Source organism: Lissotriton vulgaris, chromosome 8 (assembly GCF_964263255.1).
Source record: "Lissotriton vulgaris chromosome 8, aLisVul1.2, whole genome shotgun sequence".
Lineage (NCBI taxonomy): Eukaryota > Metazoa > Chordata > Amphibia > Caudata > Salamandridae > Lissotriton > Lissotriton vulgaris.
In genome coordinates, this window is record NC_141696.1 from 186,419,494 (window position 1) to 186,432,845 (window position 13,352).

Genomic DNA, 13,352 nt, shown 5'->3' on the forward strand with positions numbered 1-13,352 from the left:
TCTTGACGGCCACTCTGCAGGGCAAAATCCTTGCCGGACCCACTTCCCCTGCACCGCCCGAGTCCTCCCGCTGCCGCGTCGAACATCACAGGCGGCCGCAGAGTGGAGGACTCGGCATCCCAGGACACCTTGCGGCGGCGCAGACCTTGGTTGTCACCCTCGGCGCCTGGAGGCGCGATAAAGGCCGGCGTCCCGCGACCAAGGGGTGTAATTTACTTCACATCACTGACCTTGGGCTGAACTCTCTTGACGGCCACTCTGCAGGGCAAAATCCTTGCCGGACCCACTTCCCCTGCACCGCCCGAGTCCTCCCGCTGCCGCGTCGAACATCACAGGCGGCCGCCGAGTGGAGGACTCGGCTTCCCAGAACACCTTGCAGCGGAGCAGACCTTGGCCGTCACCCTCGGCGCCTGGAGGCACGATAAAGGCCGGCGTCCCCCGACCAAGGGGTGTCATTTACTTCGCATCACTGACCTTGGGCTGAACTCTCTTGACGGCCACTCTGCAGGGCAAAATCCTTGCCGGACCCACTTCCCCTGCACCGCCCGAGTCCTCCCGCTGCCGCGTCGAACATCACAGGCGGCCGCAGAGTGGAGGACTCGGCATCCCAGGACACCTTGCGGCGGCGCAGACCTTGGTCGTCACCCTCGGCGCCTGGAGGCGCAATAAAGGCCGGCGTCCCCCGACCAAGGGGTGTAATTTACTTCGCATCACTGACCTTGGGCTGAACTCTCTTGACGGCCACTCTGCAGGGCAAAATCCTTGCCGGACCCACTTCCCCTGCACCGCCCGAGTCCTCCCGCTGCCGCGTCGAACATCACAGATGGCTGCCGAGTGGAGGACTCGGCTTCCCAGGACACCTTGCGGCGGCGCAGACCTTGGTCGTCACCCTCGGCGCCTGGAGGCGCGATAAAGGCCGGCGTCCCCCGACCAAGGGGTGCAATTTACTTCGCATCACTGACCTTGGGCTGAACTCTCTTGACGGCCACTCTGCAGGGCAAAATCCTTGCCGGACCCACTTCCCCTGCACCGCCCGAGTCCTCCCGCTGCCGCGTCGAACATCACAGGCGGCCGCAGAGTGGAGGACTCGGCATCCCAGGACACCTTGCGGCGGCGCAGACCTTGGTCGTCACCCTCGGCGCCTGGAGGCGCGATAAAGGCCGGCGTCCCCCGACCAAGGGGTGTAATTTACTTCGCATCACTGACCTTGGGCTGAACTCTCTTGACGGCCACTCTGCAGGGCAAAATCCTTGCCGGACCCACTTCCCCTGCACCGCCCGAGTCCTCCCGCTGCCGCGTCGAACATCACAGGTGGCCGCCGAGGGGAGGACTCGGCATCCCAGGACACCTTGCGGCAGCGCAGACCTTGGTCGTCACCCTCGGCGCCTGGAGGCGCGATAAAGGCCGGCGTCCCCCGACCAAGGGCTGTAATTTACTTCGCATCACTGACCTTGGGCTGAACTCTCTTGACGGCCACTCTGCAGGGCAAAATCCTTGCCGGACCCACTTCCCCTGCCCCGCCCGAGTCCTCCCGCTGCCGCGTCGAACATCACAGGCGGCCGCCGAGTGGAGGACTCGGCTTCCCAGAACACCTTGCAGCGGCGCAGACCTTGGCCGTCACCCTCGGCGCCTGCAGGCGCGATAAAGGCCGGCGTCCCCCGACCAAGGGGTGTCATTTACTTCGCATCACTGACCTTGGGCTGAACTCTCTTGACGGCCACTCTGCAGGGCAAAATCCTTGCCGGACCCACTTCCCCTGCACCGCCCGAGTCCTCCCGCTGCCACGTCGAACATCACAGGCGGCCGCAGAGTGGAGGACTCGGCATCCCAGGACACCTTGCGGCGGCGCAGACCTTGGTCGTCACCCTCGGCGCCTGGAGGCGCGATAAAGGCCGGCGTCCCCCGACCAAGGGGTGTAATTTACTTCGCATCACTGACCTTGGGCTGAACTCTCTTGATGGCCACTCTGCAGGACAAAATCCTTGCCGGACCCACTTCCCCTGCACCGCCCGAGTCCTCCCGCTGCCGCGTCGAACATCACAGACGGCTGCCGAGTGGAGGACTCAGCTTCCCAGGACACCTTGCGGCGGCGCAGACCTTGGTCGTCACCCTCGGCGCCTGGAGGCGCGATAAAGGCCGGCGTCCCCCGACCAAGGGGTGTAATTTACTTCGCATCACTGACCTTGGGCTGAACTCTCTTGACGGCCACTCTTTTTTTTTTAAACCTTTATTAGTTGCGGACATCAGAGACACATGACAGTTACAGCATCAACAATCCATGAAAGCATGATACTTATGGTACATTCCGTAGAGAAGCATTAATTTTTCTTGGGCTAGTACATCACATTTAGGCTGGCCATCAATACAGTCCCAGGTGATCTGCAGTGTGAGGATATCCGAGCAAGAGCACCCCCACTTCACAGTCATGGTTATAAGGGGCGGAAAGCCTTCAGTACTCTCGTGTACAGGTGTAGTGCCACACAAGGAGGAGGGATGCACCGAAACCCCCCGACCCACGACAATCTAAGTTCTTATTAGTCAACCAGTAACGTCACCGTGTATAGTAGTGTGCCACATGTGAGTCAAGGAAAGGTGGCCTCACGCGCCTCCCCAGTTAGCAGTCAGTGTATAGGCAGGAGGAGTTTAATGTGTCATGAGCTGGTGCACAGTGTTCAGTCGGGCATACGCCATGTCCATTGATGCGCAATTGCAGGATCCAATGTGTATGTCCACTCCCTGCTAACCCACTGTTGTATGATACCTGGAGGCCCAGAAAGAAGTGTTCCGTGAGTAGCAGCACCTGACCTGCAAGTATCCCGGACCCCCCATCCCCACTTCTGCCTTAAGTCTACCGCCACTGTCCAAGCAGGGGGGGCTGAGTTCCCGCCCATTATGTGATATGTAGTTTGGTGAATGTATTACACAGCATCCACTCGCTCAGGGGCCCACTAACCGATCTTCATCCCCAGAGGAATCACCGTGAGTCGCCCGGGACATCCAGTAAACCTGTAAAGGGGACCAAAAGTCACTAGGTCTGCAGCGGGCAGGCATTAATTCCGCATAGACGCCGTGCTGGTCTTGGCAGTACGTGAGGTCGTCCAGCCATTCCTTAAACTTAGGTGCCCTGCCTCTCCCCCACCTGCAAGCGATTCTCCTTTTAGCCAGCAGCAGCGCGATATCGACAAACCTACGGTCCGCCTTGGGTACCTCCCTGGTATATCCCAGCAACATCACCACCGGGTCCAGAGGAAGAGGGCCAGCAATCATGACCTGGAGCGCAGCATGTACCTGCGCCCAGTATGCCTGTATCGCACCACACTCCCAGGCCAGATGAAGGAAACCTGCGCCTTCCACACGGCATCGTGCGCACCTGTCGTCCTCTGAGAGGCGAAAACGTAGCTTCCGGACTGGAGTGTAATAATATCTCTGTACAAACTTGTAATGAATAATTTTCAATCGGCAGCTGGAGGATATGTTAGCCGTGACCGAGCAGCAATATTTCCACTGCTCGTCAGTGAGTTCGTCATTTAGTTCAGAGCTCCAGTCGACCCGCGCCTTAGACAGAGCCGGTGGGCGCTGCTCACGGATGGCAGCATACAGTTTGGACACCAAGTGTCTGCCATCCGACACCAGTAACATATGCAACGGCAGCACTGTCCCCGGCTCCTCTGGGAAACTAGGGAGTATGTCCTGCATACCCTGACGAAGTCTAATATAATAAAACACCTCCATAGGTGTCGGGGGGCCTGTCCGGAATATCTGATCTTTGGTACGGAACAACCCATCCTGGAACAAGTCACCCCATGTAGTAAGGTGAACGCGTTTGCACATGGACCGAAACCCATTTTCCAGTAATAGCGACAGCTTCGGGTGGTATGCAAGGGGCATTGCCGGTGAGTAGAGCATGGGCGCTCCAAGCAGTTTAGTCACTCTCCTCCAAGAGTCAATCGTACAAGTAACAGTGGTAGCAGGCGTCTCGACATCACCAAGCAGTCCCATAAGCATGCCCTTGAGTGGGAGTGGATGTACTATCCAATGCTCGGCCGCAACTTGCGGCCTGAAGGGGGCAGGGTTAACCCAGTGATAGGCGTGTTGCGCCTGAGCGCTGAGGTAATACACCTCCAGATCAGGGACATCGAATCCACCCCTGTCATATGGCTGTGTCAGGACAGTCCAGCGAAGGCGCGGTTGTTTTCCACCCCAGAAGAGGCGAAGCAGCTCAGTTCGGAGCCTCTTGAAAAAATAGGGCCCCGGGTAGTAGGGAATGTTCTGGAATAGGTATAGAAAGCGCGGAAGGATGACCATTTTTATCAGGGAGGCTCTGCCTGCCATCGAGAGAGGAATGGCCAACCAGCGGGTCACGTTGTCCGTCAGCTGTGAGATAGCCACTCCATAATTCAGCCGAATCGTGTCCTCCTTATTGAGCGATATCTCAATGCCTAAGTATCTCAGGTCAGAGTCACACCACTCTAAGGGGTAGTCTAATGGAAAGCGGGTAACCGAGGCCGTGAGGGGGAAGAACTGCGATTTCTGCCAGTTAATGTGCACTCCAGACATGCCGCCAAACACTATAAATTCTCTCAGGAGTGGGTTAAGGTGTTGTTGTGGGTGCCCCACATATAGCGTAACATCATCTGCATAAAGGGAGATCCCAATCTGCCTCTGGTTACAGTTAAAGGCGCTGGCCTTATGCAATTGCCGGATCCTGCATGCCAGTGGTTCAATTGCCAAGGCAAAAAGCAGGGGCGACAGGGGGCAGCCCTGTCTGGTCCCTCTCGTGATCGGCATCTGGGCAGAGAGCGCCCCATTAATGATGATCCTGGCGACTGGAGAGGTGTAGAGTAGTTTCACCCATGCGATGAATATCCGAGGGAACCCCATCCTGTCCAAGATAGCCATGAGATAGCCCCACTCCACTGAATCGAATGCTTTGGTGGCGTCCAGAAACACAGCAGCGACAGGTAGCTCAGGCGCTATGGTGGGTATAAGCGAGAACAGTGTATGAAGGTTATGCGATGTGGCTCGCCCTGGGACAAATCCAGATTGGTCTGGTAACACCAGGGTACTCATGAGCAGGGACAGCCTAGTCGCCAGCACTTTAGCAAGTATTTTTGCGTCGCAGTTTAGTAGTGAGAGGGGTCTATAGGCGTCAGGATCAATCGGATTTTTCCCTGGTTTCAGTAGGGAGGTTATCGCCACCTCCCTCATTGAGCCCGGTAGTATCCCCACCTCAAGCGACTCTTCAAAGACCTCCTTCAGCACTGGTGCCATGATGTTTATGTAGCACTTGTAAAATTCGGCCGGAAGGCCGTCCAGCCCTGCAGCCTTGCCATTGCTGAGGGACATGATCGCCTCCCTGATCTCATCTAGTTAGAAAGGACACCCTAGGAACGCCCTGTCGCCGTCACTCAGCCAGCATAGCGCTATGTCATCTAGGAAGTTCCCGAACTCCAAATCGCCCTCCAGCTGTGTGGAATATAACCGTTTGTAGTGCTGCAAGAAGGTTTCCTGGATTCTCTTAGTATCCTGATAGGTCCCGCCTTCGCCATCAGCGATTTCTAATATGTGGGTGGCATGGCGCTGGTGTCTCGTGAGCGCCGCAAGTACCTTTCCCGGCCGGTCCCCCTCGCAATAGCGCCTAGCTGTCCAGTACTTGCCTCGGAACTTCACCTCTCTGGCAGCTTCCCCCTCAAAGGACGAGAGTTTGGCCCTGAACTCCTTCGCCAGGTCAGGACAGGGATTTCTGACCATCTCTGCCTCCAGCGCTTTAAGCTCCAATTCAAGTTTAGACAACGTGCGCACTATGTCCCTGAGTATACCACAGCTCTTAGAAATCGTGACGCCCCTCACAGTCACTTTAAAGGCTTCCCAAATCGTTTCCACCTTATCGACCGACCCCTTATTCCTAGGGAAGAACGCTTCTATCTCCTCCCCAAGTTCATGTTTAAAGATAGGGTCAAGCAGGGCAGAGGGGAAGAGCCGCCACGGCGGACGCACTCTGGCATATCCAGGCAGCTCCAATACAGCCAGCACAGGGCAGTGGTCTGAGTAAGTACGAGGTAGATGTTTCACCTGAACGACGCCTCCAGCCAGACCCCGCGAGACAAAGCAGTAGTCAATCCTAGCCCATGAGCGTGCGTGCGCCGTGAAATGTGTGCCCTCTCTAGATGCTGGGTGTGTGTGCCTCCAGCTATCTAATAGGCCTGCCTCCGTCAGTATGCCTTGAAGAGTATCTCGTGCTTTTGTGTTGTATTGTCCACTACCATCTGATCTATCTGTCCCAGGATTCAGTGACAGGTTGAAGTCCCCCCCCCAAATAATGTGTGTAGCCTCGATCTCCAACATATGGCCCCACAGTGCCAGAAAGAACCCGGGTGTGTCTATATTGGGTGCGTAGCAGTTAACAAGCACAATCACATCAGTACCCAGCCTGCCCCAAAGGATCACATAACTCCCCTCAGTGTCCACCCTCGCACCCAACTTTTGGAAAGGCAACGCTTTATTGATTAGAATAACCGTACCCCTCGAGTAGGTGGAATATGAGGAGAACTCCCTAACTATTGCCCATCTACTTGCGAACTTAGGGGCGCTACGTGGGTTTAGGTGGGTTTCCTGAAGCATCGCTATCTGCACATTATGCCTATCCAAATAAGTGAGTACATTTCTGCACTTCCTGAGGTCATTAAGGCCCCGAACATTCCAGGACATTATGGAAACGGTACTCAAGGCGACATCACCCATGCTCATCATTGTAGTCCTGAAAAAAGCCCATGGCCAGTGTCCCAGCCCTCAATCGGAACGCACCAATTACAAGTCTCTCTGCTGTTCGAAACATTCGCACCATACATTCACTAATGCTTACGCACATTTCGACAGTGATCCCTGCATACATGCCATGAACATCTCCCGCAAAACGGCCTCTAGGCTCAACAACACATACCCCAACAGTCATACACCCTCCCACCCCCCATATGCAGCAACACAATCCCCCCGCACCAACTCCTCCCCCCTCCCACTGAAGCAACCCAAACTTGCCAGTACCGTATTCCCTCCCCCCAACCCGAACCCCGCACTCAACAATCATAGAAGAACTGTGTGGGGAATCCCCTTCTGGGGACATCAGAGGTACACACCAATTCACCCCAACCATCCCCTCCCGCCCCGCACAGGCCATACGGGAACAGTCAGAGAAGGGGGGTGGTGCCTGGTATACATTACCCCTGCAGGTCAGGGCCTGTCCATCATGCCAATGTCTCTCGCGGCACCCTCCCCAGTTGGAGAAGATGCCAATCAAGTTGAGTGAGCCGGACATGCATCTGCCGCGGTCCACACCTCCTCCAATACTGCCATCACCCTGGACATTCCAATAACAACCTCAATCCTGAAGTTCATTGTTCGACCTGTTCGCCAATCCACAGCCAGTCCACTCAGTGGGGATACTGCAATCCAGTCCCTTAATCCAGTGCAGAACATCCAGGGCTAAGACAATCCACAGTATTCAAAACGAATGCCAGTATAATAACGGGAGGACAACCAGCCAGCAGCAAAAGAGGTTACCTCATTCTTCAGCGTTCTCCTCTGGGTCTCTGTCCGCATCTCCATTTTCCGCATGTCTTCTGTCTCTTCTGGCATCCCAGAGTTTCTTAATGTAATCCTCTACCTGCTGCGGATTCGTGGAAAAATGTTGTTTGCCCTGATGGGTCACCCTAAGGCGCGCCGGGTAGAGGAGTGCGTAGTCCACCTGCATGCCTCTTAACTTTTTCTTCACATCCAAAAACTTCTTCCGCTGTTCCTGCACCAGAGGTGTAAAGTCCGGGTACACTGAAAAGGGTACTCCATCGCATGACAAGTTTTGATTTGTCCGGGCTGCTCGCAGTGCCGCATCACGATCGCGGTAGTTAAGCAATCGGGCGATGATAGGCCGCGGCTGCGCTCCCGGCTTAGGCACCGGACCCAGAGAGCGGTGCGCTCTCTCGACGATGAATTAACCAGAGAAGGCCTCCCTGCCCACTGCAGCGACCATGATCTTCTCTACATACTCCTCCATGCGACCAGTGTTGGTGGACTCCGGCACACCCGTGACGCGAATGTTATTGCGCCTACTCCTCGCCTCCAACTCCTCGTTCTTTGCCGCTATCACCCGTAGTATGTTGTCCATTCTGGAGAGGCGCGCATCGTGAGATGCCGTTGAATCCTCCGAGGCAGAAATACGTCGCTCTGCTTCCGTCAGGTGTTCTTCATGGACCTCCAGCTTCTGTACGACCCCATCCATCCTGCCTCATCTCTTCCAGCATTATTCGCATCTCAGGGGCCATGGACGTGGAGGGGGGCTCAGTGCCCGATGGGTCGTGGGGCTCCGCTAGCGCCATTCGTGCCACGCAGCTGCTTCTTTGGGGGCGCAGGCTCAAAAGAGAGCTTAGGTTGCTTATTATCGTTCTTCCTCATAGTGCTCTTCTTGTAGGGGCCCGAAGTGCCCAGCGAGAGGCGATCAGTGTGGCGCTCACCGCCCCTCGACAACCCTTTCCGCATTCGCACCCCCCAGTACAGTGTCTGCGCCGGTTGCAGCGCCCACCGCGTGAGGAGCAGGTCAGCAGCGACAGAGCGACTCCCCCGCCTCAATGCGTCTCAGCTTCAATGCCCAGGGCCAGCCAATAGTGTTCACGAGGGGGGGCAAATGTCCCAGCTGGCCACGTTGTGTGGGTGGCGGGTAGCGGTGTGCCGGAGAGGAATGAGCAATGTCCGCGCTTGAGAAGCCCTGGGGGGGGGGGGTAGGGGGAGGGAAGGCCCAGCGCACCTCAACCGGGCAGCAGCTTCCACAGTCCGACCCAGGTCTGTGGCCCCCAGTGGTTATCCGATGCTCCTCAACCCTCAGGCTCTGGAAGCAGCAAGCACACAGCAGGATCAGGGGCACTGCCGGCAATCCGATGTAAAGGACCGGGGCCCCGGTCAAGCACCTCCCGGTGCAGGCGGCAGGCCACAGTGTCACCCACACTCCCAGCAGGACTCCGGGCCGCCGCCCAGCACCACCACGCGTTGGTACAGCCACAGGGGGGGGAGGACTCACCGCCACCGCCGCCCTCCAGTCACCGGCGGGCCCCGCACTCCCCGGACAGGCCACTCCGTCTCTGAGGCCTACCAGCCTCGTGGTGAGCCTCGTCCTCGCGTGACACGGCGCCCAGGCTCTCGCACCACGTCTTCTCAGCAGTGCTTCCCGGTCAGTGTACTGGGTCGGCTAACTCCGGCGCCGAACGTCCAATCGTCCCCAAATTTGGAGCGGAGCTGCAGGACAGGAAAGTCCACACTCGTTGAGATTTTCAGACGAAAACCTGCAGGCAATCAGGATGAAATCAGGATAGGGCTGACCAGGCAGCCAGAGCCTCACTGAAGTGCGGCCATTAGCTCGTGCGCCCTCTAGCGCCCCCCCCTCTTGACGGCCACTCTGCAGGGCAAAATCCTTGCTGGACCCACTTCCCCTGCACCGCCCGAGTCCTCCCGCTGCCGCGTCGAACATCACAGGCGGCCGCCGAGTGGAGGACTCGGCTTCCCAGGACACCTTGCGGCGGCGCAGACCTTGGTCGTCACCCTCGATGCCTGCAGGCGCGATAAAGGCCGGCGTCCCCCGACCAAGGGGTGTAATTTACTTCGCATCACTGACCTTGGGCTGAACTCTCTTGACGGCCACTCTGCAGGGCAAAATCCTTGCCGGACCCACTTCCCCTGCACCGCCCGAGTCCTCCCGCTGCCGCGTCGAACATCACAGGCGGCCTCCGAGTGGAGGACTCAGCTTCCCAGGACACCTTGCGGCGGCGCAGACCTTGGTCGTCACCCTCGGCGCCTGGAGGCGCGTTAAAGGCCGGCGTCCCCCGCAAAGCAGGACGCGAGCGGGACGCCGGGCAAAGCCCGGACAAAGGGCAGGGCGTCCACGGCCGTCAAAGGCCAGAAAAGGCTGGGCTGGGGCCCCTCCCTTTCATCCATGAGGTGGTCATTTCAAGTAAGACTTTTCCATTGCCATTTGTACCCCTTATCCATTTGTCTCAGTGCCGTAATTTTATTGACTTCCTAAACAATTCTATAAGGCACAGTGGGTCATACCTCATATTCGATTCTCCAGACTGCAAGTTATTTTTCCCAAACTTTACGAACCATGAACACTATGGGAAAATCCCCGTCACTAAAAAAGGCAAATAAAGGAACCCTGGATCATGTTGTAACTAGGGTGATTCCGGATGCTGTTAGGGAGGACTCTCTTGCCGAGCGACGGGCTGACAGACGCCGCTCTATTGAGCATATAAAGAACACGCGCACATCCTTCCCATCTACACATCTCAATACGCCGGTCCAGGATGGGGTCACCACATCTCCTGCAGCCTGCGAATCTTCCAGAAATGACAGTATTCCACTGCTTCTCCAAGATAGGCATACCCTAATAGACTCCATAGTGACTCTATTAGTGATTCAATCAGTGAACTAAGTGTTATTATTTCAACTTCACAATGTAATTTGTCTCCCCTTCCTGAATCCCAGGCGCCCATTTCGTCATCTGTGGCGGAGATTTTACATGTAGAAACTAATTCTATTAAGAACAACTCCGACCTTCGCCAAGGTCCCCCGCCGACAAAAAGAAGGAGAAAGTGTGGAGGTAGTACTTCACGGGGTAAAGTGAGCAGGTTTATTCAAACGTCCAAGTCTGACCCTAAAAATAGCCTTGTCCTTCCTATTCTACAAACCCACATGTTACCGGCTCCGCATGCTTCCCAAATTCTTCCCTCGATGGTAACCCCTAATTCTGAGATTGTGGGGTCTATTGAGCATATAGTAAGATCCCTCATCCTTCCAGTAATAGAGAGACTGAAACAAATGACTGCACAGCTAGGGTCCTTAGAACAAGTAGTCAGGGAGAATGTAGTAGCAAATAAGGCCCAACCAGACACCGTCCCACCAGCGTTACCTTTGGTAACGATAGTTTCGACTCCAGTACCTGTTACTCGGAAAAAAGGGGTACCACTATCTTCGATATCTGCTCCTTTAAAACCTGCTCCTGTGGTACAAATTGGTGTCAAAAGTAAAAATCCCACCCCCCCTCCTCAAAATGTAAGGGCAAAGAAGATCATTAATCCTTCCAATCCAAATCCTGTGCAAATAAATGCGCCACAAGTATCACAGACAGCACCACACAGGGGGGTGGGAATGTCTCAAAGCATCAACTCACGCCTGCCCAAGGTGCACGGGCAAAACATGTTGAATTAGGCAAGCCCAGGACTAGGCCTGTAGATCTCCCTCCGGAAGCGGTTCCGTACGTGGTCGTCCTGACTGGCGTTCCACCCTTAGAGGAAGGCAAGACGGAAAAAAATTTCCAACTGAAAAATAAAGTCCTTTTTTGGCTTCGTCAAAATCGCCCACTCCCCCCGTCCTTGAACGGAGAAATCATCCATGTTAGACGTCTGCCCTGGCTGGGCTGTCGTAGAAAAAATCTACCGGGTGACATTATCATTGTTAACTTTTCAGATAGTAGAACTGTGAAACACATTTTAACTGATTTTCAGGACAGTGGGCTAGGGGGTATCAAAACACGTGAACTGACTTTCTTCTACCCAAGATCAGCAGTAGAATTCATTTCAAACCCGGGATTACAAACAAGTTATCCTAACGAACGTCCTAGGTCCAGCCAAAATCGCTGCTTGTTCAGCAGTACTGGCTATAATGGCTATAACCCATTTTTTTGGTCTGAACCCTTCCAAACGTCTAATAGATTCAATCTCCTATCAGGCCTGGATGCAAACGATTGACTGGCTCACTTACCAAAGCCTCCAGTTTGTTTGTCCCCCACGCTCCCGAAATGCATTAATGAAGAAAATCAAGAATTCCAACCTCTTTTCCTCAGCAGGGCTGTGGAGGAGACCCAGTCGTGTGCGCAGGACACTTCTAACTCCCTTTTGTTTGCAGTAACTCCAGACGAGGGCCTCCACAGGGCTATGACGAAACCTCCTGCTGTAGACATCGTAATTGAGGGGGGTTTGGCTAAACTTGACCTATCCCTCAACCTGATATTCTGGAATGTAAACGGTTTGCGTTCTAAGGTAGACCTTCCATCTTGGCTCTTTAGTATCAAGGTACACAACATCATATGCCTGCAAGAAACTTGGTTAACTGTTCCCATCCACCTGCAAGGCTATAAAACCTTTAATTCCCCTGACCAACCTTCATTATGTGGTAGAGCGAAAGGTGGCTTGGTGATATACGTCTCAAATGGTTTGCAAATCACCAATATTAAAATAACTAACAGCAATCCCTACTTCCAGATCCTTAAAATAACACCAAACAAAGCATATGTGTTCTATATAGTGAACTTTTATAACAACTTGTCTTCAAAGGATGTACTCCCAGTTCTGGAAAATATTTCCCTACTTCTAATGGAGGAGCGGCTTAAAAACCCTACCTCTACTATTAGTATTGTTTGGGGTGGGGACTTTAATTTAAATCTTTGTAAGGTTGGGGACTCAAACAATTGTGGCATTGTCGATGAGTTGGGCCTTAACCTAACACATTTCCCTCACACAAAACTAGGGAACTCTCTCACTGAAATAATGTTTAACTTAGACTTGGGTTTTGCAAATGAGCTAGTATCCCCTCCTGTGCCTTTTACCCCGACATTTAATGGCAGGGGTCTATCTACCTTGATTGACTACATCCTGGTGTCGCAAGCTACTAAAGAGCAACTATGTAGCTTTCGAACAGGTACCAATGCCAGTAGCGATCATTTTCCCAACACTCTCACTATCACTATCCCTAATATGCCTGCACTACATAGTAAGCAAACACTCTTAGCGCAGGAATCATTAAGGGTAAATAAACTGAATGGGTACGCAATTAAAAGGGATAAAGTGGATCCTGAAAAGATTACTTCTGCAGTACTGAAAAGTACTCTCCCATTTGTCGAAGTGTGCCTAAGCCCACAGTCGGACCCTGCCCAGGTATTGACTGGTTTTTATGCCATCGCTACCGAAATTAAAAAAAGAGCTGTTTCGTAAAACTAAGGGCCCCAATCAAACAAAAAAGGGATGGTTAAATTCCGCAACAAGGAGTGCTTATCTCTTATTAAAGAAAGCCCTGACCGTAAGGGACAACGGGGAAGTTGCTACGTTAAGAAAGCTTTACAAGCAAGAACTTAAATCCTGTAAGGTGGATATTAAGAAAGAACTATGGGGTAAGCTCCACCACAGCTGTTCCCTTAAGGATTCAGCCACCTTTTGGCAAATAGTAAGAACACCTTTCCTAACTGATCAGCAATCAACTCCCCGGATAGAGGTAGCAGTGGTTGATGCTGCTTGGGTTCGCCACTTCTCCAAGAATTT